Below are 27,931 nucleotides of genomic sequence, written 5' to 3' on the forward strand. Positions count from 1 at the left end.
CTACACCACTTCAGACAAATGGTTATCTAATCTCTTCTTAAAAACCTCCAGCGTTGGAGCATTCACAACTTCTGGAGGCAAGTTGTTCCACTGATTAATTGTTCTAACTGTCAGGAAATTTCTCCTTAGTTCTAAGTTGCTTCTCTCCTTGGTTAGTTTCCATCCATTGCTTCTTGTTCTACCCTCAGGTGCTTTGGAGAATAGTTTGACTCCCTCTTCTTTGTGGCAGCCCCTGAGATATCAGAACACTGCTATCATGTCACCCCTAGTCCTTCTTTTCATAAGACTATAACAGGGGTGGGTTCTACTTACCTTTACTACCGGTTCGCAATGGGACTGCATGCGCACGCTTCTGTGCATGCACAGAAACTTCCTGAAAACATCCGGGTCAGTGAGTGGAGCCTCCCGCTGGTTTTACTACTGGTTCTTGCGAACAGGTCTGAACCGGGGGCAACCCACCACTGGACTATACCCCTCACTGCTTACAATCTTAACCATATAAAATAGACATCTGAAATTGTTGCTAACATAACACAGTCTGCTTCTATTATTTTATCCAATAGATAGATAAAATAGTTCTTTACTGAAGAAATTAAGGCTCGCTGCCTCATGGTCTGTTTCTGACTGTGTTAAGTACATTCCCATGCAGAGTGTGTTTGGAAATGGGCTAAAATAGTTACATATCCTTTGCTTCAGTGCATACACATTTTGTGGCTCATTACTTAGAGCTTAGAGAGTTTTATGTTTTATCTCTATAGGCAGCACTGGGAATGAAAGCTGAATCAAAAGTCACATTTGGATTCTTCATAAGCATTGCCCTGTAGTAACCCAGGATCTCCTCCAGCACCTGCAATATTACTTTGGCCTTTTCTCCTATTTAAGTTTCCATTGGTTCAGAACTAGGATGAAAGCCTTTCAGGAGGAAAAAAAAAAATTCTGATGCAATTGTCTTCCTTCCTTCCTTCCTTCCTTCCTTCCTTCCTTCCTTCCTTCCTTCCTTCCTTCCTTCCTTCATAATAATAATAATAATAATAGATAATAGACATAATAGAATTCTTTATTGGCCAAGTGTGATTGGACACACAAAGAATTTGTCTTGGTGCATATGCTCTCAGTGTACATAAAAGAAAAGATACATTCGTCAAGAATCATAAGGTACAACACTTAATAATAGTCATAGGGAAACAGTCAATACAAGCTGCCGCTGGAACCCCTGGACACATAAGATAGACAGCTCAATCAAACATGTGCCTCTTCCTTATGCCTCTGTCTGCCACAGAGAATTCCAAAATCAACATCGAGTGATATTTTCATGAGAAGTACCAATTGCAATATTTCCCCAACTCCACGTTATATTGCCACAGTTGTGAGAAACTTGTAACTATTGAAAATAGCATTTTTTTCATTTGTAATTTTGCAACGTATCATACAGATAGCTGTCAAAGGCAATTCTTAATTGAAATATCCTAATTAAGCAGAGTTATTGTGCATAGTAATTAATGCAGGGCAACCATCTTTACAGATACCAAGGCCCTCACTGCACTCTGTGGTTGGCCTGGCCATTGCCGTCAAACTGGCTTTTAAAAAGTTCTGAATCTCATCTGAAGATTAGCTAAATGTGGGCTTTCAGATAATGCCTATGATTCACATTTAAACTGTTTTCCCCCTTTGTAGCCCCATACTAATATAATTCCAAGCAAATAATCTGTCCCTTTAGTCGAGCATCTAAAATAAATCTCTGACATCATTTGTTAACATCTGTCTTATTAGAGAAGTGGTTGTACAAAATAAATATGGCATCGTTTTGCTAAATTGCTTTGCATTTGCAACTGCCAAAGCTGCACAGAGCACCTCTCATTTAAACTAACATTTTATCTGTTTATGTGTTCCCAGTTCTACAACCTAATGCATATTAATGAATGAAATGCATCATTTCAGTCATTCCCCTTTTATTAATCTCAGTTCCTTTAATGCCATTCTAATCGGTACAGATCGGAGCACCTTATGGCATGTTTACCTTAATATGGGTAACAAGGTCTGTAAAACAAAGGACAAATTAGTTAAAATAGATTGCAACCAATTAGGGGAGGGGTGGGATAACACTATCTGGGTAACAAACATATATAGAAAAATGACTAGATAGCAGCAAATTGTTCCTTTTTGGTCACTCTTTTCTTCCATGATGGATTTAACTATTATATTCCCTTGGTTCATCCTGCCTACATGGAGATATTACTGGGCCAGCTTATATGTTATTCGCTTGTCAAGATGTTCCCAGAATAGAGTCCGCTTGAACTCTCCAACATAATGTTTTCTCATTATATTTAAATTCCACTTGTTCTCAAACATCTAAATCAATTAGCTCCCACTCTGATAATGCCAAGGTTGATTTTCAAAGGCATTCAGGCAGTAGTTATAGGCTTGCCTAGGCCTACACTTCTATTGAAGGCTGTTGGTTAGCTTATGGATGCAAGGTAAAATGCTGGTTGTGACTATTAAAGTCTTATGTTGCTTAGGAGCCAAGGTGGCATGGTGGTTAGGATGCAGTATTGCAGGATCTGCTCACATCCTGGAGTTCGATCCTGATCAGCTCAAGATTGATGTCAGGGTTCCAAGTAACACCCCCAATGAAAGAAGACTCCGAGGCTTGAATTTCCTCAAAGTTCCATTTTATTGAAGATGTCATATTGGCATATCTGGGAAAACCCGAATCTGAAAGCTTCCAGGTTTTCCCCACCCAAAAGAAAGTTCAAGTCCCTGCCCAGCACCCACATGTCCATCACATGACCCAATCAGGCACCATCCAAAACTGAAGATACCTCCCAGTCACCTCAGGCAGCTGCAGGGCACCATGGCCTTGGCTCTCTGAGAAAAGAATGTTATTTTGACTACATATCCTCCCTCCAATTTTCCATAGTAGAAAATGTGGCAGACCTGAAAGCCCAACTGTAAAAGATGGCTTCCAGGTCTGACAATTGACTCTGCCTTCTATTATCCTCCTCCTCCTCCTCCTCCTCCTCCTCCTCCTCCTCCTCCTCCTCCTCCTCCTTCCATATCCATCATTGGACATTGGCGATCATGTTGGTGATCCTATATTTATCAACAGCCGCATGAAAAAGTGCTGTTGAGTTTTGTCCAAACCAGCCCCTTAGGTTTTGAAGCCATGATGTTCTTCTTCTGTCTGGAACTCGTTTGCCTCAATTTTTCCTTGGAGCATTAAGTGAAGTATGCCGTTCTATCCTTCTGAAGATAGAGGACTGGCAAAATGTGGAGTTAGATTGTTGGGGGCAACATGCTGACTCTGTAAACTGCTCAGAAAGGCCTGTAAAGCACTATATAAGTTTAAGTGCTAGTGTTATTGCTACCAATACTTGGGGAATTTGGAGTCTGCCTGTTGTGTGGAACCTGCTAATCCACGGCAATAAAACTGGGAGAGAAAACATATGAGTCTTGCCTCCAAAGAAGGGTTATTATAAGGTACACTGAAAAATCTTTTAGTCTTGGTAATGATTTTCTCCTGTAGACTAGCCTGCCCCCAGATGTAATGACGCCCCCTTCCCCATTAAGTTTAAGAGTAGGAAGGACCTAGCACTTCTGTATTGCTTTGCCAGTTAGTTCTGGTTTCATATTGGTTGCAATTTTCTTTTTACCTGAAATTACTATCTAATGGGATTATAAAATATGTGGAGTCTTGTTTGAATGAACCACATAGAAGTCTGAATAAATCAACACATTCAGTTTTATTTTTCATTGTAAAATGGTAAAATAAATAGGGAGAACAATCTTTTGGAGTGAAAAAGATAAGTAATTCATTGCTATTTTCAAATATAATTGCACTCATTTATTTTTTAGAAAAAAGGAATGTGTGTGTGTATGTGTGTGTGTATTTCTCCTCGTAGGCCCTTTATGTGTAGAAATACATTTGTTTTCTTCTCTTATCGTAGGCCCTTTATGTGTAGAAATACACATAAAGGGCCTACGATAAGAGAAGAAAACAAATACTTCACCTCTATGGGGAGGAAACATGTGATGAGGGTGTGGCTAACTGATGAGGACTAATTAGTCCGAAATAGATCTATATTAGTCTCCCAAAAGGCAGCAAACTGCTTGCTTGCTGTCTGTTAAAGCCTACAACTAGTGGGTATGATTTCACTGAGCTATGGCTGCATTTTGAAAATCTTGGTTTATGTAGGAAAATACCCAGCTGAAATCACAATCGACTAGTTTCTAGGCTTTTTTTCTGGCAGCCAGCAAGCACTCTGCTGCCCATTGGGAGACTAAGGAGACTTAGTCTCCCAATGGGCAGCAATGGGCAGTAGGGTGCTTGCTGGCTGCCAGAAAAAAAGCCTAGAAACTAGTCGATTGTGATTTCACTGAACTAGGGCTGCATAAAAATCTTGGTTTACGTAGAAAAAACCTGGCTCTAAAGAGAAATACACATAAAGACCTACGAAAAGAAAAGAAAACAAATATATATATAAATTTGGTTCAGCCAAATTTATTTAATTTGTTTTATCTCTATTTTAAATTTTGTATTTCTATGTTTTATTTTATGGCTGTTCACCGCCCTGAGTCCTTCGGGAGTAGGGCGGTATACAAATCTAATAAAATGACAAAAATGACAAATGACAATATATATGTGTGTGTGTGTGTGTGTGTGTGTGTGTGTGTACAGTTTATATATATATATATATATATATATCTTCTTAAGTTTTCGCGAGATTTTAATTTTTTGCACATATATATATGAATTTAATTAATTGCTAATTACTTTCTTTGTCATGTGGCCAACAATCCTAAATGTCAGCAAAACATTTAGGAAAGCATAACATATACTATTTATATTTCATAATTCCCATTTCTGCCAAGCATTTGTATCATACTGAGCAATGTGTAGACATAATTAGTATATGAAGATGTACTACATACTGTATATGGAAATTCATTATTAATGGTTTGTGAATTGACTTTTAGCAGTTTAAGTATTCTGCATATCTGAGACTATTATGAGGAAAAGAAAATATTATGGATATGAACATTTTCATTTTATCAACATACCATTTGATTTTAAATTTAGTCCACTAATATTGGCATTCTATATGGTACTATTAAAATTTCATCCCATATTATCAACAGTGAATGTTGCATAGATTAGTATTTAATTCATCTGCAATAGATTCTATCCTATTTCTGAGTAGAAATGCAAAAAAAAAAGTTGCATTGTTAATCTTCTCAGCACTTTTTCAGATACAATCACTAAATCAATGCTGTATATTGCTGATCAAATCTGTTATTTTTGCTACTTACTCTGTGCACATAATTCATGAGAAGCACAATTTACATTCACATTTATCTTGAGCTTTCTTCAGTGGAACATGAAGTTGAAGTTTAGTGCTTTATTTCCTCAGTTACTGATCCCAATTCTTAATTTGGCATAAAGATACATATGAGGTTTAACTAAAAATATCTGCAAACTGCTCTTTAGTTCTCCATATTGAATATCCACAGTCCATCAAGAGCCTAAAATGATATCAATTCTAATTCCTTCTTTATAGTTAGATGTCTTAGTGAGATCTAGGCATAGAACATTTAAAATAGACTAGCACTTTAAGGCAGGAGCCAGGACAGTGGTGGGTTGCTCCAGGTTTGGCCCGGTTTGGGCGAGCCAGTAATAGTGATCATGTGATGTCAGCGAACTGGTCCTCTATGACTGTGAGCTGGGCACTCCCGCCTGCCCCCGTGTTATACCTACCTTTATTTGTTGTATTTTAGCCCAGATGATAGGTGTGGCAGAGTGGATTGCTGTGCCTCAGCTGGGCAGAAATCTAATGCGCTTGAGCAGAGCGCAAGTTTGGCGCGCACACATGGCGATCATGCACAAAGCGTGTGTGTGAAGAGAACCGGTGGTAACACTGGTTGGAACCCACCACTGAGCCAGGAACTCTAAAATTGCAAAGGAAGGAAGGAAGGAAGGAAGGAAGGAAGGAAGGAAGGAAGGAAGGAAGGAAGGAAGGAAGGAAGGAAGGAAGGAAGGAAGATAGGGTAGCCATCTAAAATATTATCGGCTTTGTGAGATGTCATGGAGAAGAGACTTACTTGCTGATAGTAACAGAAAATATGTGAAGTTAATTTGTAATAGAAATCCATTTAAACATCAGATTGTTTTTTTGGTTTAATCTGCAAATATATTTAAAGAATTGACAGTAAGGGAACAGGATCAAGATGACTTCAGATTTGATCATAGTAGAGGCTTCAGTCAAGACACTCCATGCTAAATAGACAAAAGTATGGATACTCACCTTACACTTTAACCATACTTAAACACATTTAACCATTGTATCTATTTTTCTTATATACCCTTATTTCTTCATGCCTTGTTCCCCATATTGTTTCCCGTTTCATTTCATTCAGAAATCTGGGAAACCCTAATTATGGAGATGCTAAACAATCAAATTCAAAGTGAAAAAAAAAAGCAAGTACAAGTGCAAAGGGAGACCAGATACGTATTTTCACATTTTGAAGAAAATAATTGACACAATTCAGTGTCAATCTGACGGCAAACTTTTAAAAAAGCTTCTGCTTTGTTGCCTCACTGTAAGGAAAGCATATTCCAAGCCATTAGCAACAACAATGAGAAGATTTTTTTTTTTTTCTATTCAGCTTGTTTGGTAACACATTCAGATGCGTGCTTACATTATCAACTTTTAAAAGAGAACTTGCCGAAGCTTTGACTTGTCCTTGGACTTTTTTTTTTTAACATATGGAAGAAAACAGAGGCACATCTACTGTGCATTCTTTAAGGCATTCTTTAATGGCGGAGTTCTTGTTTTATCCTTTCTATTGCATTTGACCCCAGTAAATTTACAACTTTTTTTTTAAAGTACTTTTTTTTTTTTTACCCCATTGTCTTTGCTTTATAAAGGAAATATTGGTCGTGGTCTAAATTTTGTTTGCCTGTGGGATAAATTTTGCAATCTGCATCCTATTCACACCTGTTTATACGTTCCAAATGTCTTTTTAAGTACCTGTGATGGGGGAAACCACAGGGGTGTATCTCTTATCTGGAAAGAACAGGTGTACCTTCCTTCTAAAGAGGCAGCTGTCCTTTTGCTTACTCTTTCTATCATTAAGAAATAGTGCTTTCCTGCCCCCTCATAGAGGCACAATGCTGGTGTCATGCATCTTTCAAGAGCTTGTGTGCCATCTCAAAGCATCTCATGGCTTTGCTTTTATCACAGATATTGAAATAAACGGATGTCAACAATCTTCCACTGGGAAAAGAAAGCTTAAATTACTGTTTGTTGTGGTATTAGACTACAGTAAATACCTGCAATGTTCCATTGCCCATTAATTCTTTATAGTTAAATTTCATTTGTGCCAGGCAATGTGTGCACATTTGCCAAAACGATTTATTGCAAAACTGTTTTCCAAAATCTTATTGCCACTTCTTCCCCACAATGCAACAATAACTGCAAGCATTTCCACTTGGTATTTAGCTCACAGCATTCAGTCAATTTCTTCCTCCTGTGCAATATCCTGTGCTCCCATTACTTTTACAAGACACTATTTACGGTAACGTTACTTGAATTAAACTAAGTTAAGACAATAAGAATTATAGCATAGCTTCTGCTCTTTAAATCAGAAGATTAAATAATGTTTCTTTTCTTTTCTTTTTTTTTTTTTTGGGTGTAAAACTAAACAAGGCAAAATGGAGATGACATTTAGTGATACAGGATAGGAAGCTAGTGAATCAACACTGAAGATGAATTAGCACTTAACAAATTACTAACATTAAAGGAACATTCATTTAAAATGTTCCTTAAATGGTGAAACTGCAAAAAAAAAAAAAGTTCTGTCTTTGCCCCATCTTTGTCAGGTTCCCAATGATTTCCAAGATTCTTCCTTGGGACAAGAAATGGGGTTCTGTAGAAACATCTCCATAGATACAGTACTTCAGATGTAGTTGTTCTTCAGCTAGGCGATAGCAAGTTGAGGGAGGTTGCTCTAGATCAGTGATGGCTAACCTTTTTGCCATCGCGTGACAGGAGGAGGGGCAGGGGGGTCACGTACGTGCGTGCCCACAGCCATAATTCTATGCGTCCTGCCCCCACACATATGTGTGTGACCCCCCTACTACCCCCCGCTCCTGGCACATGATGGCCCAGTAGGTCTGTTTTTCTCTCTCACCTGGCTCCAGAGCCTCTCTATGAGTCTTGGGAGGGCGAAAACAGCCTTCCCCACTCCCCGGAGGCTCTCCGGAGGCCAGAAATGGCCCATTTCCCAACTTCCGGTTGGACAGGAAGTGACATTTTTTGCTGTCCCCAGCTTCCAGAGACTCCTAGAGAGGCCTCCGAGAGGGGGGTGGAGGCCGTTTTCACCATTTTCCCCAGACTCATAGAGAGGCTCTGGAGCCATGTGTGAGAGAAAAACGGGCCTTCCCCACCACCCACCAGGCCCTCTGGAGGCAAGAAACAGCCTGTTTCTCTACTTCTGGTGGGCCCAGAAGGCCCGAAAATGAGCTGGCCGGGATGCGCATGCACACCAGAGCTGAGCTCGTGTGCCCACTGATATGGCTATGCCATAGGTTTGCCATCATGGCTCTAAATCATGGGTGTCAAACTCATGGTGTCACATTGCCATCATGTGATATTTCACAATACTTTTTCTATTTGCGGAGCTGGGATGGGCTTGGCCTGTGCATGTCACATCCAGCCCACGGGCTGTCAGTTTGACATCCCTGCTCTAGATCAGAGGTGGGGAATGATGACCCCTTTATGACTTGTGGACTTCAACTCCCAGAATTCCTGAGCCAGCCACTCCCAGGAATTCTGGGAGTTGAATTCCACAAGTCTTAAAAGAGCCATTGTTCCCCAACCCTGGTTTAGATGTAGTCACAGCTTAATAATTTGGTTTTGTTGCCAAAAGCAGAATCTCATCAAGAATGCATGGTGTGATTGACTACTTTGTTATTTTTATTACATGTTTTTATTTATATAATTTATTTCTTGGCCTTCTTCCCATAGAGCACTCAAAGAACTAAGCATAACGGGATAAAATGCTCATAATTCCATTCTGAAGTTAAAATATTATAAAAGTAAATCAAACTGGAAAAAAGTTTATCTGCAAGTTGTAATTTTTTTCCCTGAAAGCAGAAGAAGAGGATCTATATTGCATCTTCCAAGTTTGCTTGTTTGTTTATCATTCATCCATCCATTCATTCATTCATTTATACATTTTTCTAGCTACCAATCTCATACCAAACTCTGAGGAGCTCCACATTAGCACAGCACACAGATTCTACCCAATACTGATGCTAATCAGCAGATGTTGGCTAGAACGAGGGAGTTACCTAGTTTGGATAGCAATAGCAATAGCACTTAGATCAGGGATGAAATCCAGCAGGTTCTGACAAGGTTCTGGAGAACCGGTAGCAGAAATTTTGAGTAGTTCGGAGAACTAGCAAATACCACCTCTGGCTGGTCCCAGAGTGGGGAGGGAATGGGGATTTTGCAGTATCCTTCCCCTGCCATGCCCACCAAGCCACACCCACAGAACCGGTAATAATAATAAAAAAAAATTCCCCACTGACTTAGACTTATATACCACTTCACAGTTCTTTACATCCCTCTGTAAGTGGTTTAAAGGGTCAGCATATTGCCCCCAACAATTTGGGTTCTCATTTGACCGACCTCGGAAGGATGGAAGGCTGAGTCAACCTTGAGCCTGGTGAGACTTGAACTGCCAAATTGCAGGCAGCCAGCAATCAGCAGAAGTAGCCTGCAGTACTGCACCCTAACCACTGCATCACGGGGGCTCATGCGCCACCGGAGCTCATGTGCCACCAGCGATAATGAATTAAAGCAATATTTAAAAAACTATAAAAAACATTAAAATTATAAACATTTAAAAAATGACTTCTATGTCAAGCTACCAACATGTGGTCATTTCTTCCTAGCCCAGCACTTACGAGAAACTCAGGTCTTCAATGTTTTTCAGAAGGCTGGAAGATCTGCTAAACTTCAGAGGGGAAAGTGTTCCATAGGGACAAGGATACACAGAAAGTGTGCACAACAAAAAAAACCCTTGGTAGACTCACCTTCCTTGTCACAGTATTGACCCATATTTAAAGAAAGTCCGTTCACATATATTCTCATGTAAGGCCCTTTGTTCTTCAGCTAGTGGGACAGCACCATTCATTGTCCCTCATTCCAGCCAACCTCTGGTGATTAGCATTGGTATTGAGCAGCATCTGTGTGCTGTGCTAATGTCTAGATGAGCATCCAGCTGTAATTGCCAATATAATTACCAAATGTGGAGGGATCAAGGGAATTATAAGAAGATGAAAATAAGATCAAGCAGGGTAATCTCCTAGGTTTTACCTCCTAGGTTTCAGCACACAAATAGAATAGAGTACTGAGCGAAATTGTATCCTTATGCAAGAACACTATCTTCCTTTCTACTTACACATTTTTAAAAAGGACATTTTGTGATTCATCCTAAAGTAATTTATCCAGGAATGTGGATAACTCTCAGGTACCATATACAATGCTTAATGCATTGTAAGCCGCCCTGAGTCTCCGGAGAAGGGCGGCATATAAATCAAATTAAAAAAAAAAATTAAGAAGGCACATGGCTTTTCATGATGGATGCCCAGCAGTCAATATTTAACATATCCAAGAAGAACTGGAAAAAATTCCTGCATAAATTCTTGTGAAATGTTACTAATGATGAGACATATGAACTAATGGTCCTACTAGATAATGTTCCCATCTTCCTCAAATTTTAACCCTTGTTAGTGTGGTTTTACTGAAGATAACCGTTTCTGTGAGAGACTCCGGCATATTCTTCAAGTTTTATCACTGAAAACATGTGCTAACCAGACAAATTACTCAGCTTTTCTTCCTGCCAGTTCCCATTCAATTAAATGAAAGAATGTGTACTTTTAAAGAAAAAGAGGAAGAGATTATATATGCATTAAAAAAAAACCACTTTGCTGCTCTCGTGTTTATTGTATTTCATTACAAGATCGAACCTGTTTTATCTCTTCTTGTGCAATAATCTCTCCAGTAGTCGGTAGTTTTCAGGACTTTCTAGAAAAGCAATTTAAGGGAACATTTCTCATTGCCTTTTTCATTCAAAATCTGGACCTTGAGCAACTGTTGAGTATTTCAAAGAAATTTCATCTCCCAGGCCATCCCTTATCTACATGCATTAGGAAATCCTGTAAATGCCCAGTACTATAGTTCAAAGTGCAGATTTCTTTTGCTGGAGTTAAATCAGTATATAAATTTGCTTTAAATTTTGTTATAACAGTATATATATAAAATTAGGCTATGCCTATAATTAGAGTCATTCTGTATTTTCTTTTTAATGCAAATACACTGGTTGTTTTTGAAACGGAGGAATTTTAAAATCTAGAACAGCGAGATAGCTTTTTAAAGATACTCAGGCAGATGCTTGCCTAATTCACTGGACTATAAGAAGATGGTAGAGAACAACTAGGTTTGCAAGTTTCTATTATTATAGTCTATCTCAATAAAAGTAGTTTTAGCCTTCCTGTTGAGTTGATTACTTGGTCTGCAGGGCAGACAGCCACTTGCTGGTCAATCAATAATGCAGCTGGATATTTTACATTGTTTTTCAGCACTGCCCAAGAAAGCTAGAATTTGGAGTAATGGACTGATTGGCTGGAAACTACTCAAGTTATTCCTAGCTGACCATGAAGAAGCTCACTACTTTTTACTTGTTAAACTATCCAGAATTTTGACCTATGCTGCAAGGAAGTCCATGATTAGCATTTCTATGTATCAGAGGATAGGCTGCCTGCAAAATGGCCAACACATGAGTTCTTGGTGCCCTGACCTTTTAAGACCTCTCCCTAATCAGCCCAGAAGCTGGTGCCTATAAAAGCTGAGCAGAAAGGCATCTGGGGTGGGGAGTGGGAGGAAGGGTTGGTCATCCAGGTCATGGTTGTTCCAAAGGTGCTTTTTCAAGAGGCAACTGGACCTTCTGGTTTTTCGTTGAAGATGTTTCACTTCTCATTCAATAGCTGAAGAAGTTTCTTGGGTGAGAAGTGAAATGTCTTCAAAGAAAAGACAGAAAGTCCAGTTGCCTCTTGACAAAGCACCTTTGGGACAATGGTTGGTTGTGTTAGTTTGGGAGCCTAAATCAGCCTAAGCAAGTAGAAAAGTTAGGGTTCTTCAGAAGTAGGGCTCACAAAGAGAAGTAGTGGAAGCACAGGAATTGTAGTAACTTTGGGGAAGAATGGTATAGTGAACAATGAGTGCTAGACTTTGGATACCAGGTGGGGTTGTGTTGGTTCTTTATAGTTTTGGAGTTCACTAACCTGAATATGCATAAAAGAACCTGTGACACTATGAGAATACCAATAAAGGATATTTGTAGCTGAGGACTGAAATGTGGGGTCCTTGGTGCTCTCTGAGCTTGGTTGTTTGCTTGCAAACATTTCATTAGCCAAACTAGGTAACATCAATGCTAATAAAGAGTGGGGTTTCCTGAGAGCAAACCACACTCCTTGCTAGCATTGATGATGGTATCTAGTATGGGTAATATCTTCAAGCAAACAACCAAACTTAGTGAGCTCCAAGAACTCCTCACTATGAAAATACCTACATGCAAATATTATATTGGTGGCAGTACATATAATTAGTATTGCTTTAGTGTTTGCAGGATTATTTCCAATTTGTGATGAGCATCTACAGGTCATGTACTACAGCCAGAGAATTCTTTAATGTCCATGTCTTCTGTTCAAGTAGTCCTGGTCAAGAAACAAACGGAGCTCTTGGTAAGCAGCCTGAAGCACAACAAATCTTTTACATGTGCTATGAAATAATTATGACTTCAAAGGCTAACAAGGAACCTTTAATCCATGTAAATAGACTGCAGGTCACTGACATTTTTGAATTTCTGTGGAAGAAATTTCTGCCAAGTTTATTTGCCAAGGAATTTGATGGTACAATGCTTGGAACAGTTATTTAGCCCAGAGCAGCATTCTGTGTGAACTGTTTTTTCTTATATCTCTGAAATAATACATTTAATCCATTAATTTAAGCCCTTGTATTATCAGAAAGTCTACGGTGTGTCATCAGGCTGAAAGCAAACCCCATTTTTTAAATTCAGTTTTTCAAAATCAATGTTCCTTCTATGTTAATTTAATTTCTCCTTTATTTACATCTAATGCAGAAGAAGTAGATGTGACAGAACATAGTTTAGTTTTGATCACATACAAAGGGGATATTCTTATGGAAACGGCTATAATTAAAAAACAAAACGTGTGCTAAGGTTAAAAAGCACAATTGCAATACTTGCAATACTAGGTAAGACATTGAAAGGAATACTTGTAATATTAGTAAGAAAAATTACACACTGATTATATCATACTTAGAATAACCCAAGTGATTTATATAGAGACTATTTTAAAGAGGAAGAAAGATTTGCCCTGGTTGCCAAGTGCTTTCTGGATGAGATTCAATCTTTTAAAGATGTAATTGGCTTAAAATATGGGGACCAACTGAGGTTCAGGAACTGAATGTTGCACTTTGCCACTTAAAGGAGATCTCCTAAGGGCCTCTGGTCACTTTTCAAACACCCCACTTTTCCAACATGCTGTTTTCCTGCTGCTATTTCTGATAGAAAAATAAGCACTCTGGATTGCACTAGGCAATGGATTGCTTGATCAAACCACTGGCAGGAAAAACAAAACAAAACATTGCTGTGTATTGTTCACAGCTATTTTTAGTCCATTTTTTTTTCCTCCTGAGGCAAGAGAAGACAGGAAACAAAGAAGGAAATGCACACACATATACAAACTGAGGAGTTCAAAGCAGTGTGTTCATTATAGGAAAGAGTTTGTGTTAATGATGGTAGCCCTTTTATGGAACAATCTGTTCGCCTTTGTAAGAAGATTTTTGTTTGTTTCCATTCATTCCTGTTCAATTATTGGAGACTGCTGAGATAACTCCCTGTTGTTTTCTTAGCAAGAGTTTTCAGAAGTGGTTTACCCTTGCGTCCTTTTGTGAGCTGAAAAAAAGTGTCTGGCCTAAGGTCACCCAGCTAGCTTCATTCTTAAGGAAGGGAAAGAATCAATGGTCAGGAGATTTCTAGTCTAATGCCTTAACCACTAAACTCATTTGGCTTTCTTGTAAGAACTATCTCCTTTCTAATGAAGTTCCATTAAACAGTTTAGACTGCATAAACAGAGGGATAGAATCAAGATCACATGAAATGTTAATATCACTTTGTAATGCCTTGGTAAGGCCACACTTGGAATATTGCATTCAATTTTGGTCGCAGCAATGTAAAAAAGATGTGGAGACTAGAAAGAGTGCAGAGAAGAGCAACAAAGATGATTAGGGGACTGGAGGCTAAAACATATGAAGAACGGTTGCAGGAACTCGGTATGTCTAGTTTAATGAAAAGAAGGACTAGAGTTGACATGATCACTGTGTTCCAATATCTTAGGGGCTGCCACAAACAAGAGGGAGTGAAGCTATTCTCCAAAGCACCTGAGGGTAGGACAAGAAGCAATGGGTGGAAACTAATCAAGGAGAGAAGCAACTTAGAACTAAAGAGAAATTGCCTGACAGTTAGAACAATTAATCAGTGGAACAACTTGCCTCCAGAAGTTGTGAATGCTCCAACACTGGAAGTTTTTAAGAAGATGTTGGATAACCATTTGTCTGAAGTGGTATAGGGTTTCTGGCCTAAGCAGAGGGTTGGACTAGAAGACCTCCAAGGTCCCTTCCAACTCTGTTGTTCTATTCTATTCTATTCTATTCTATTCTATTCTATTCTATTCTATTCTATTCTATTCTATTCTATTCTATTCTATTCTATTCTATTCTATTCTATGAAAAATATTTTGAGGGACAACATTTGTGAGATATTGGAATTTACTCATCTAGGTCAATGAGATATTATAAATTTGTTATTGTTGAAAATTATGTTAGAACCCTTATTAGGGTTAGTCTTACAGTCTGGTTTGACATTTTTATCCCCGTCAATTCTTTTCCAAGGAGCTGGGATAGGGAGATGTTGTTTGATGCTGTTAAAGGTATACTCACAGGATGTAAACTGCTCCCTGTAAAGCTGCCTTTTGCAATTGACTGATAGTGAGTTTGTCAATGTTGATGTTATTCAAGTGGTGCTCCAGATATTGTGGGATTTTATCCAAGGTGACTATTACTGTTGGTCAAAATGTATCTGTTTCATGAATGAATAAATTCATGAATGAATAAAGAATTTTGCTGTTTCCTCTCCTTTTAACAAGCAAAGATATAGACTCTAAATAATGAAAATCCAAAATGATAACCTTTTCCCGGTTTGGTTATTCATGACCATTGTTGCTGCTGGATGGATGGACAGATGGAAGCATGATCTGAGAAAACCTCAGAAGTAGTTAGTAGATGACACATCTGTGGATAAAAACTGAATGTCATTCACATTATTTTTTAATACCCACATTTAAAGTTGTAATGTATAACAAAATGTATAATGTAAGAAAACCATTGGATAATTATCAATTAGATCATTTAGCTGCAAAAAAAGCTATGAGTTATTGGCTTTAATTTCACAGGAATAACACCAATGAAATATACCACAATATTCAGGAAGTGCATTCCTATGATGGAAATTGATGAAAAACTTGTCAAATGTATGAATAAATATAACTTCTCTTGGGTAAAAGGTTAACATTAGAAGGAGGTAGAAAAAGAATTGTTTCATGGAAATTGGAACATGAAAAGAGATGAGCTAGTTCTGACACTCTTTCAGAAACTATTAGCCCCCATATACTTAGCTGGCTATCAGTGCATAACAAGATGTCAGTATGAATTTTTGAGCTTCGCATCTTTGAGCTTATAGGTCACACAATTGAATGTTCCTTTGTTCCATCCTCTGCCCCTAGCAGTATGTACATTTCAGCTGCATAGAAATTTGCACTCAAAGTCCTGATTGATCATTGATGACCTGCAATTCTTTGCTCATCACCCTTAACCAAGGTTATGTTTCAACAGCTTTATTAACTCTGTTTTCATTAGCCCAAAATAAACCAGAACATTTTGTCCTTCTCCAAGAGTGAGGCCTAGAAGCCTATTGCTATGTTTCAGTCACTACAACACCAAATGACAGAGTGCCATCAAAGAAGAAATTGAAAATATTCATTTATATTTATTTATTTATTTATTCAACTTGTATACCGCCCTTCTCCCCAAGGGGACTCAGGGCGGTGAACAGCCAAACTTAAAACACATATAATACAAAAGTTAAGAAAAAACTAAAAATAAATTAAATCATCGGCATTTCCAATTTAAAATCCCAGATCTACAAAATTGAAAAGTTGCCAATTTAAAACCCAGAATCAATAAAATCGAAAATTTAAAAACCCCATTAAAACCATTTTAAGCTAGGCCACCTTAAAATAGTTCAGAATAAAATGTTTAAGATTATTCCTAAATTCAAGAGTGACTGTTTCCTAATCTATTTATGCCTGAAATTCATTGTCCAGCAATGAATTTATTCAGTGGTGGGATTCAACCGGTGTAACAACCTGTTCGCTACGCATGCGCTTTGCCGAACGGGCGATCCCCACGGGCACAGTACATTTGAAAACAGCACCTTCTACTCAGTGGTGGGTTTCAAAAATTTTTACTACCAATTCTGTGGATGTGGCTTGGTGGGCGTGGCATGGCTTGGTGGATGTGGCTTGGTGGGAGTGACAGTGGAAGGATACTGTAAAATCTGCATTCCCTCACCAATCCAGGGGAAGGTTACTGCAAAATCCCCATTTCCTCCCGATCAGCTGGGACTTGGGAGGCAGAGAATAGATGGGGGTGGGGCCAGTCAGAATTTTTACTACCGGTTCTCCAAACTACTCAAAATTTCCGCTACTGGTTCTCCAGAACTGGTCAGAACCTGCTGAAACCCACCTCTGCTTCTATTGCAGCTCTGGTGAATAAAACAGTTGAGACACAGCAATCCGCGCTGCAGTGCCAATTAGCTGGGCTTCAAACAAAGGAAATAAAGGTAGGTATAGCGCAGGGGCGGATGGGCAGGCCCACCTGATCGTCTGAGTGAATCAGTTCACTCTCAGCTAATTGTTGGAGCTACCGGTATGCCCAAACTGGTGGGAACCGGCAGAATCCCACCCCTGAATTTATTCCTCCATTGTGCAATAAATGACCCCTTCAGGTGGATAAAATCTAGCACATGTTATTCTTCCTTCTATCATTAGTTTTCTTATTTAACATTAGAGATAGAGTAAATGATAATTTAATGCAGGAATTAAAGTTTTTTTTTAAAGAAAAAGAGAGAGAGAGAGACCCACATAAATAGACAGATATGACTCCAAGTCATGATTTGCTTCAGAATGTGTGGACATTTAGAAAACATTCCCAATTATAAGGTTCATGAAATTAAAACAAATGTTAATGTTACTGCAAGACTGTCTTAAGCAAAAATATATACAATATTTATATCTATCTTGGCAAAAACGTGACAAAAATGGCATCTTACATTTGAATAATTGTATCCCACCTGAAGTTTAAAGAAAGGCACTTATTGTACAGAGATAAAGCCATGGATTAAAAAGCTTCCCAATATATTACAGAGGAATTAATTGTTTGAGTGCCAGTAATAATTGCAGGGATTGAGAATTTAATTGCCAAATCAAGACCAAGGAATATTTTCAGAGTTAATTAAGAATAATTCATTCTAGGCTTCATTTTTGGCTTCACTGTTTACTTTTATAAATAAATGTGGTCATATATTTTCATTTTCATTTTATTAGATTTATATACTGCCCTACTCCCGAAGGACTCAGAGAGGTGAACAGCCAGAAAGATAAAACACATAAACTACAAAATTTAAAAGACAATATAAAAACCCATTAAATAATTTGGCCCAAAACAATTTAAAACACCCCTAATGTTTTAAAACCAATTTTAAAAGTTACAATTAAAAGGGAAGTTAGGCCAGGCCAGCCTGTTGAAATAAATAGGTCTTGAGGGCACGGCAGAAGTTGTGTAAATCCAGGATCCTCCGTATCTCTGGGGGGAGCTCATTCCAGATAGCAGGTGCCCCCACAGAGAAGGCTCTCCCCCTGGGGACTACCAGTCAACACTGTTTGTCTGACGGCACCCTGAGGAGCCCCTCTCTATGTGAGCGTACTAGCCGGTGAGAGGCTACTGGTGGCAGAAGGCAGTCCCATAAGTACCCTGGTCGTAAACCAATGGAGCACTCTAAAGGTGGTAACCAAAACCTTGAAGCGCACCCAGAAGACCACCGGGAGCCAGTACAGTTCACACAGGAAAGGTGTCACATGGGAACACCACGTCGCTCCCATAACCACCTGCACGGCCGCACTCTGAACCAGCTGGAGCCCCTGGGTGCTCCTCAAGGGGAACCCCATGTAGAGAGCATTACAGTAGTCCAGGCGGGAAGTGACGAGGGCATGAGTGACCGTGCGTAAGGAGTCCCGATCTAGAAAGGGACGCAACTGGTGTATCAGGTGGACCTGATAGAAAGTCCTCCCGGCCTAGGAGGCTTCCAGTTAAAGAGGAAGGAAGGAAGGAAGGAAGGAAGGAAGGAAGGAAGGAAGGAAGGAAGGAAGGAAGGAAGGAAGGAAGGAAGGAAAAAATACAAAAATTGCTTAATAAATCAGTACATTTATATAACTTAACAAATTGAGCAATTCTGAAGAATAGGCCAATCCCGTAGAGATATTCCACTATTGACCAGTGTCCTTTGTTGTAACAATCAGAATCTATTCAACTTGCATCTATTACCTCGTACCTCTGTGGACTTTTAACTGGAATTTGTTCTTCCCAATCAGAACTCTCTGTGAAGTCGCAGTGCTACTGTAGTTACTGAAAAGGGAGTTACGTTAGCTTCATATTAGTTCCACTGTTGCTTAATGGTTATTTAATGAAAAAGTCAGTTACTAAAAATTCCTTTCTATAAAATTGGAAACGAATATGGAAAAAAATGCATATTGATTTTGCAAAGGCAGAAGATGCAAGGATATTTTTATTCCTTGTTATGTGATATGTTATTGCCACATTATTTCATACTGCATATTATTTGTTTACAAAATCTGAATAGTATTAAATATATTATGATGTTTACATAAAGATTGTAGTGACATAAGGGTTTTAAAGCTTTCTGTTAATAATTTCAAGTGCAATTATTTTTGTATCGCATAAACTTAATTGCTCCTACTGGAGCTGTTGTAAAATTTATAATTTTACTACTATTTTGTTGTGGTCACTGGCTGAAATCAGGATTGGCTTTGAAAGAAGCAGAAGGTAGAAGATGACAAATGGTACTGCAATACATTTTTCAGCAGTATGGTGCCAATTGCTTAGAAGATTAAAATGGAAACAAGCAAATTAAAGAACAGTATAGTCCATTTTAAGGGCTCCTATTTCCTGCTGCACGGAGTTCAGCCACTTTTCCAAAGATCAAAATAACAATTGTCAATTAATAGAAGGTAAGTGGAATAATAGGCATGGATAGAAAATGAATATTTTACATGACAAGTTGCTAATAAAAACTTGTAATATGTCTATTTTGCAAGTAAATGGACAGTTTCTGGCAAGCATCTATAACCCCCCAGGTAGAAGGCTGATCTGATTCCATATAATGCATAGAATCCCCAAACCTGCGCATACATAAGACTGATTATCGATGATGAGGTATTATGGTATACATAGAAATAGCACCTAAACTTATATACCGCTTCACAGTGCTTTACAGCGTCCTCTAAGTGGTTTACAGACTCAGCATATTGCTCCCAACAATCTGGGTCCTCATATATGTCATTTATTAGACATTTGATTTCACTGCAATAGTAACCAGTTTGGTCTTTGAAGGGGCTATCACTTGGTTCTACTAATGATACAACCAGCTCTGAGGTTGAATAAGAACTTTAGCCTCTTCTAGTATGGTAATGTTTGTTTGCTTACTTATTTACTTACTTACTTACTGGTACTTACTTACGTACCTACCTACCTACCTACATTTTGTCAGGGTCCGTAAAGACTGGAAAAATAAACCTCAACACGCAAAAGCAGTAACCAAGTTTGTTTATCCTGATATCGGTACTAACTGATCACCTTAAAGTGTTACAGAAAGGAATCTTTGTTGGAGCTGACACTCCGTGCTCCCCAATATCTTTTAAGCAGCATACAGCTCCACCCAAGTGCAATCACTCAGTTATCCAATTACCCCTTATCCTCCCTCTCCCTCCCCAATCCATCAGAAGCCGCTTCAGCTGTTCCGCACTGCTCCGTCTTTCCTTAAAGGGATAGATGGTGATAAATTGCTTCAGTGCATGACCCTGATGTTGTCATCTAGCAGGCGGATGGGAAGTCAAAGTGAGGGGCATGCCTCGGGGCTGACGACCCAAGAAAGCAGGCACACAGGAAGGGTCGTCGGCGAAAGTGTGCAGCAGCGGAATGGCAATCCCCACACAAATGGCGGCCCTAAGTACTGTCATAGGGCTGGTGCTGACACCTTTGAATTTTTGACTCCTGATGACTATCTGAAGTAATCTCTGCAGTTTTGTTGGCTAGATTTTGGAATCGGTTTGCACTGACCTTGCTCCAATGGCTGATGATTGACTGAAGATCAGCTAGCTGTCTTCCTGCTTAAGGCATGACTACAACATACTATCACTTGGATATATTGGTTGATTGATTGATTGATTGAATTTATATTGCCGCCTATTCGCCTGTAGCGAATCAAAGCAGCTTACAGAATATAAAGCCACATTTAAAACAATAAAACTAATAAAAAAGAACCAAATAAATTAATACTGTATAAGATAATAAATTGACACTTTATTTCTATAGATATATTGCTCAAGCATTTATCAGACCTTAGCATAGAATTTCTACATTAATTAGTGTTTATATTGAAGAAGTCAAAGGTTATGCAGGATTTATATGTCTTTAAAAATCCTCAAAAAAATCCTCATAGCTACTTAGTTGTCCAAACAACTGAACTTGAATCTTCAAGTCCCACCAACCATTCTAAAATAGCTTTTTTAGTGGATATGTATCCTTTTTCTTGGAGTGGATAAAGTTTCCACTATCTAAAACATATTTTCATTTTAGATAACAAGTCAAAGCACTGGAATATTTTGAATTAGAATATTAATCCTGCAAGATAGTTTTTTATTATTATGATATTTCTAACAGATCCTTCATGCTAAGAATGAAGGATGAAATATCAAAATAAAATTTTTAATACTGAAGATGGATTGGAATATATTCCAATAAGGATAAGGAATCAGGAAGATTTCATAGGTGAATATAAAAATAGGGAAATAAGTTTCATCATCAGCATCTGTTTGTTGATTGTAGAGATTATAAAGAAAGATGCATATATCATATTTCATTGCTAAGGTCCACTAGATTTGGGTTTTTAGTTTAGAATATCCAGTACTGAACAGGTTCTCCCTCAGAATCCACTACTGTTGCTCTGATTATTCTTAGCATGAAACAGTCTTTGAATATTACATTGTTTTCACGTCATGTTTAAAATCTGAATACTTTGCTTATAAAAACCAATATGTTACTTTTCTTGCTTAGAAACAAAACAAGATAACTGTCTAAAAATGGCCTTATGATTTCTGTTTTGATGATGGCATGTGTTTTTAAAGTGCAAACTCATAAATCTACCGTATTTTTCGGAGTATAAAACACACTTTTTTCCCTCCTAAAAGAGGCTGAAAATTTGGGTGCATTTTTTACTCCAAATGTAACCCCGCCCACCCGCTGGCCCTTACCTTTTGGCCTCTGTGCATCCTCTTCATGGCTGCAGAGATTGCTACCGACAATGGCTTGTGTTTTTGGGCTCCACGCATCGCATTTTCAGCCTCCAAATGCTCCATTTGAGAGCCCTTCAAGGCTGTGGGGATTGCCAAAGCACATTGCCACCTATCGCCACCCTAAAACGCAATAGGCTTAAAACGTGATGTGGTGCCCAAAATGGCTACCCAGAACAGCTGCTCCTTCTTTTACCCTTTCCGTGCTTCGCCTGCTTTAGTTACTAGAGCTCCCTCTGACTTGAAGCAGTTTTTCAGCCCCAAAGTGAGCAAAGCGATCTTCCATGCTTTGCCTGCTTTTCTAATTGCTGCTCCCTCCAATGATTAGTTGTGCTTTAGAAACTGTTTTTTAGCCCCAACCAGGCCCAACCTCAAAACCACCGAGCAAACTAATGTGCTGAAGCTGACCAGGCTAAGGAAGCTAGCCAGATAACTTGGTAGACATAATTTTTTCCCCCTATTTTCCTCCCCAAAAACTAAGGTGCGTCTTATACTCCAAAAAATATGGTAATTTTACTCCACCTCTCTATTGTTAATCTTGGTGTTTTAAACTGCTTTGATTACAATCTCTTAATACAAACGGTACCAACATGTGAACAAAGGAGTTCTTTGTCTACTTCCCCATTGAATCCTTTATAGGAATAAAACTGCCTTATGATTCCTCACAGGTAGTTTGATAATTAATGTACTAACAATCTACTTTCAAATCTTACTCCATAGATCGAATAAACATCAACTAGAATTTCCATCAGAAAACAACTTTTACATTTTAAATAGCTTTATGGCCACAAAAAAAAGAGACTAACTTCAAATTTTCCCCCTCACGTTTTTTTGTTGCAGTTGAAATGTTGATGGATGAAGCAAAAAAAAAAAAAAAAAACAAACAGATGAGCTTGATCTATTCTTAATCCATATTCATAGATTTGCCATTAGTTGATTCTTTGCAGTACAGAACCAAAACAGCAAGCAATTCTTCAGGCAAGCAAACCGCAGCCCGATTAGATCATTTACTTATACCAGAGAACCTGAACTGAACATTAATGCAGCCCATCTATTTTGTCTTTTAAATCAAAGATCTAGGAATAATTATCACAACACTGTAAATTTTTAATAAATCAACAACTTATATCTGTTTATCTCAGCCATATGCCAACTCCACTCAGACCAAAAAGTGACAAGGGTCACTTTTCCCAAAAGGTTTCCACAATTTGGCCACTACTGTATTGTTAGTATTTGAAGTTATCTGAGAAAATAGTAGAAGTGAAAAGGTGTGGATATGGGGGGAGGGAATGAAAAATAGGAGAAGGGGTGGGGAAGAGAGCACCACTGAATATGGGAGCACAGTTGATTTGTTTTATAGGGAATTTCTATAAATTTGTTAATAAGTTACTTGGAACCCTGACACTGATGCTAGTTCAGAATTTTTGTATTGGCCAAGTGTGATTGGACACACAAGGAATTTGTCTTGGTGCATATGCTCTCAGTGTACATAAAAGAAAAGATACGTCCATCAAGAATCATGAGGTACAAAACTTAATGATAGTCATAGGGATAACATCAAAATCATGGGAAGTGATAGTACCATTCTATATTGCACTAGTGAGGCCACAGTTTGAATACTACATACAGTCCCCCGTTCCCCGTTCGCCCCCCCCCAGATTTGCAAGTACCCCATTCCTGAAGGTTTTCAAGAAAAGATAAGACAACTACTTGTCTGAAATAATATAGGGACTCCTGCCTTGGGCAGAGGATTGGGTTACAAGACCTCCAAGCCCTATGGTTCAATTATTCTTGTAGCACTTGTCTTCTGTAGTCTTCCACTTTGATGTGTTCAAATGGCATTAAAAACAAGTCATGGGGTAGGCTGATGTAAAGCTACCATACAATTTCATTTGATTAATTATTATTATTTTCTTATCGACCCACTTTTGTTTTCTTGCTTTTAATATTATCTATAACACTAGAGTGTTGCAAAGTTGGGTGCCCTCTAACTCGAATGGATTAATGAATGAATGAGTTGGTTAGTTAATGAAGGAGTATTTGTCTCCTGAAACTTTACACGTTTCAACTGCATTCCCATCCTTTGCATCCTTGTTTTATTTTTCTTGCTTTTTCTACCTCTAGATCACGGGTGTCAAACTCGATCGCGTCACATGACTTATTGTGACATATCACAACATTTTTTGCCTTTGCAGAGCTGGAGTGGATGTGGCCTGTGTGCAGGGGTGGGCTGCTGGGGGTTTGCAGGGGTTCAGGAGAACCTCTAGCTAAGATTCTGTGCAGTTCGGAGAACCCACAAATCCCACTCCTGGCTGGCCCCTCCTACCCTACCCCTCCCCTCCCAGGAATGCCCACACGGCCCATTTTGGATGCAGGTAAGTGCGAGCAGAGGCTCAAGGAAGGTGAAAAATGGGCCTACCAGAAATTTTGGAAGGGCCTCCAGAGGGCCTCTGGAGCCTGGGGAGGCCATTTTTGCCCTCCCAGCAGCTCGAGGAAAGCCTCCAGAGCCCAGGGAGGGCAAAAACACTCCCTACTATGGTGCAGGAGGCTGACTAGGTCAACCCACCATGGCCATGCCTACCCAACAACTGGTCAGAGAACCCATTGCTAAAATCTTTGAAGCCCACCCCTGGCTGTGCATGATGCATCTATCCAGTGGGCCACCAGTTTGGAAGGCCTGCTCTAGATGAAACCCATCTATGCTTTATTAATGTGAATCACATCCCCAAAACCACCTTTCTTGAATTTATACTCTTTCTTTCCCCCCGCCAAAGAACTGAATGTACCAAATTTCCCAATGACCATAAACATGTTTGAATTCCACATTCTAAGTTCCCTTTTTTTCCCTTTTCATTTGAACTTTTCCACTGCTTGTTTTTTTTTTTTCCCCACTCTTCTTGAAGCCCTCCTAATACATTTCGGCGGTACTTCTTCTATGTCCATTGTTTAATATTCTACAGATAAATTAGCTTAAGATCATCATATTAGCTTAGAAACTGGCAAACGCTGAAAACCTCAGTGTAAACCTGTAGGCTATTGAATAGATGTGATTATCTGATTGTCCTGTATACCATTAGCCTCAAATACTTAAATGGAAAATATTGATTGGTTATTAATAAGCCTTACTTTTGGATTAGAGAATGCATAAATCTCTTTAATTTTTAGCACTCCTTCGTGATATTTGGTGCTATCGGAGGCCTCATTACAAGAGATTATCTTGTGAGGCAGTAGCATTGCTATGAATATGCCGCTGAGCTCGTAGCTGTGACCCAGAAAACATTTCTACAAAGTAATGCTTAGATTCAGTTCTTTTAATCCCTGAACAGGATCAGTGCCTTCGGAGCTGTATTTAAGAGTTTGACTCTGTAAGGAATTACCCTTTCCTAGGACAGGGTGACTGCCTTTTTCAAGGAACAAAGATTTGCTCGGCTGTGAAGATAAAATAAATTCGGGTTGTTATCTTGTGGCCTGAATATGGTAGATTATGATAATTGAAATGCAGAAAGGCAGTTCCTGAGAGTCTCCTTTTTTTTTCCAGATGTTTGAATTAAAATACCACAAATGGTTTTTCAATGTTACTGCGACATATTTCTTTGGTCGTACATGCTGTTCTGATCCAGCATGATTTAACACCAACAAATCTGTGTATTTAAAATGCTACTAGGGAATGTCAGACAGTCCTATCCATATCCATGCAAACATACACTGAGAGGCAAAAGGGAAAAAAATAGACATTGCGACTGTAGCCTGCAGAAGGTGATTGCTTAGATATAAAATCCACAATTCTACAGGCTCGGAGGTAAAATCAACATAACCCTGAAGAAAAGTTTTTTGTTCTGAAACATGTAGAGCAGGGGTATCATTTGGCCCATGGGACTGCTCTGGAAACAGCGTAGGACAGACCCAGTGAAAACGAAGCTTGGGAGGGCCACTTGTGGCCCTTGCAAGCTCCATTTTGCTGGCAGAGGGTTGGAGGCCATTGCAGCCGAAAATAGAGCTTGGAAGCCCGTTTTCGCTGGACGAGCACACGGGCCATCACAGGCACCCCTGACAAGAATGATGTCGAACTGGCCACCCCCACCTGACCATGCCCCCCTCCCCCCAGGTCAAATACAACCCTGATGCAGCCCTCAATGAAATCAAGTTTGACACGCCTTGATGTAGAGAGTCACTCTACCCCACTCCCTTTGTCTTGGATAGCTAAAAATGTTGGTCCTTTTAAAATGGAAGGGAGACATTGCTGGACTGAGACTGGACAGGGAGGTTTAAATCTGTTTTCTCAACAGCTTTACTAAAGGACTGGAACACCAGAAGAAAATGAGGAATTCAAGCAGGGAGACCATCTATTGCAAGGAATCCTCTTATTTTCTGTAAAAAGAGAAATATAGACCCGAAGCTCCGCTTGATTTATTTTTCAGGATTGTGCAAGTCCAATGTTGTATGTGTGTGTGTCTGTGTTTATGTCTCTGTGCTATTATAAAATTTAATACTATATAACCTTGGTGTTTTATCCATCTAGGGATAAAATGGATGAAAATGTGTATTCTGTAGGATTTGAAGTATCTAACCAGCACTCATTTTTATGAGATTTTGGTGCAATTTTGGTGCAATTTATGAGCTATTTGTAGCAGACCAGCATCAACACTGCATTTTATTTTCTTTTATGTACATTTGTATACATTATCAGTTTTTTCTTGAATGGCTCTTTGATTGCGACTTGGACAGCTATGGAATTTATCCTCATTGACTTTGTGTGTGTGTTTATATAGCTTGATTTTATCAATCTCTTGTGAAATTTCTCAATCTCTTAAAATGATAAGAATGGAATTACTATAGTATAGTATAGTATAGTATAGTATAGTATAGTATAGTATAGTATAGTATAGTATAGTATAGTATAGTATAGTATAGTATAGTATAGTATAGCCTTTATTGTCATTGTTCATCATGTATACAAAATTGGTTTTAGCATCACTGGTGCAATCCATGACAAAAAATACAAACAACATAAATAGTATAAATAATAATCCCTATGCAAGTAATTAGGGGGGAAAAAAGAAAAAGAAAAACTAGTCACACATTTCCGCGTGTGCATGGAGTGATTGTGGTTGGGTTTAAGAGTCTGACAGCCCAAGGATAGAAACTATTTTTTAAACCTATTTGTTTGGCTGGCTATGCTTCAATGCCCTCTGCCCGATGGTAGACTTGTGAAGAGACACTGACCAGGGTATGAATCATCTCTGAGTATCTTCCTTACTCTGCTAAAGCAGGAAGACCTGGCGATGTCATCCAGTGGTGTTAGAGGGCAACCAATGGTTTCTTGTGCCGAATTGATTACTCTCTGTAGTGCCTTCCTGTCTGCAGATGTTAGACCAGCATACCATATTGTAATGCAGTACATGAGGACACTTTCTATCATGGACTGATAGAAAGAGGTCATCAGCTATTGTTCCACCTGATTTTTCCGCAGGACTCTAAGGAAATGAAGTCTCGGTTGGACCTTGCCAATCATCAGGGATGTGCTGATGGAACTGAACAGTAGAGAAAAGACATTTATTTATTTATTTATTTTATTTTATTGAATTTGTATACTGCCCTACTCCCGAAGGACTCAGGGCGGTGAACAGCCATAGAATAAAACATATAAATACAGAATTTAAAATAGATTAAAACGAATTAAATAAATTGGCTGAACAAATTTAAAACCCCAATAATTTAAAACCAGATTTAAAATTTCCATTTAAAAGGGGAAAGACTTAGGTCAGGCCGGCTTGATGAAATAGGAAAGTCTTGAGCGCGCGACGGAAGGTACGCAGATCCGGGATCCTCCGTATCTCCGGGGGGAGCTCGTTCCAGATAGTAGGTGCCGCCACAGAGAAGGCTCTCCCCCTGGGGGCCACCAGTCGACATTGTTTGGCCGACGGCACCCGGAGGAGCCCCTCTCTATGGGAGCGTACTGATCAGTGGGAGGCTATTGGTGGTAGCAGGCGGTCCCGTAAATAACCAGGTCCTAGGCCATGGAGCACTCTAAAGGTGATAACCAATCACCTGAACGTGTATATATTCTGTTTCCAGGTTTTTGGA

This window comes from Pantherophis guttatus, chromosome 5, assembly GCF_059756535.1.
Source record: "Pantherophis guttatus breed Tessera chromosome 5, ASM5975653v1, whole genome shotgun sequence".
Lineage (NCBI taxonomy): Eukaryota > Metazoa > Chordata > Lepidosauria > Squamata > Colubridae > Pantherophis > Pantherophis guttatus.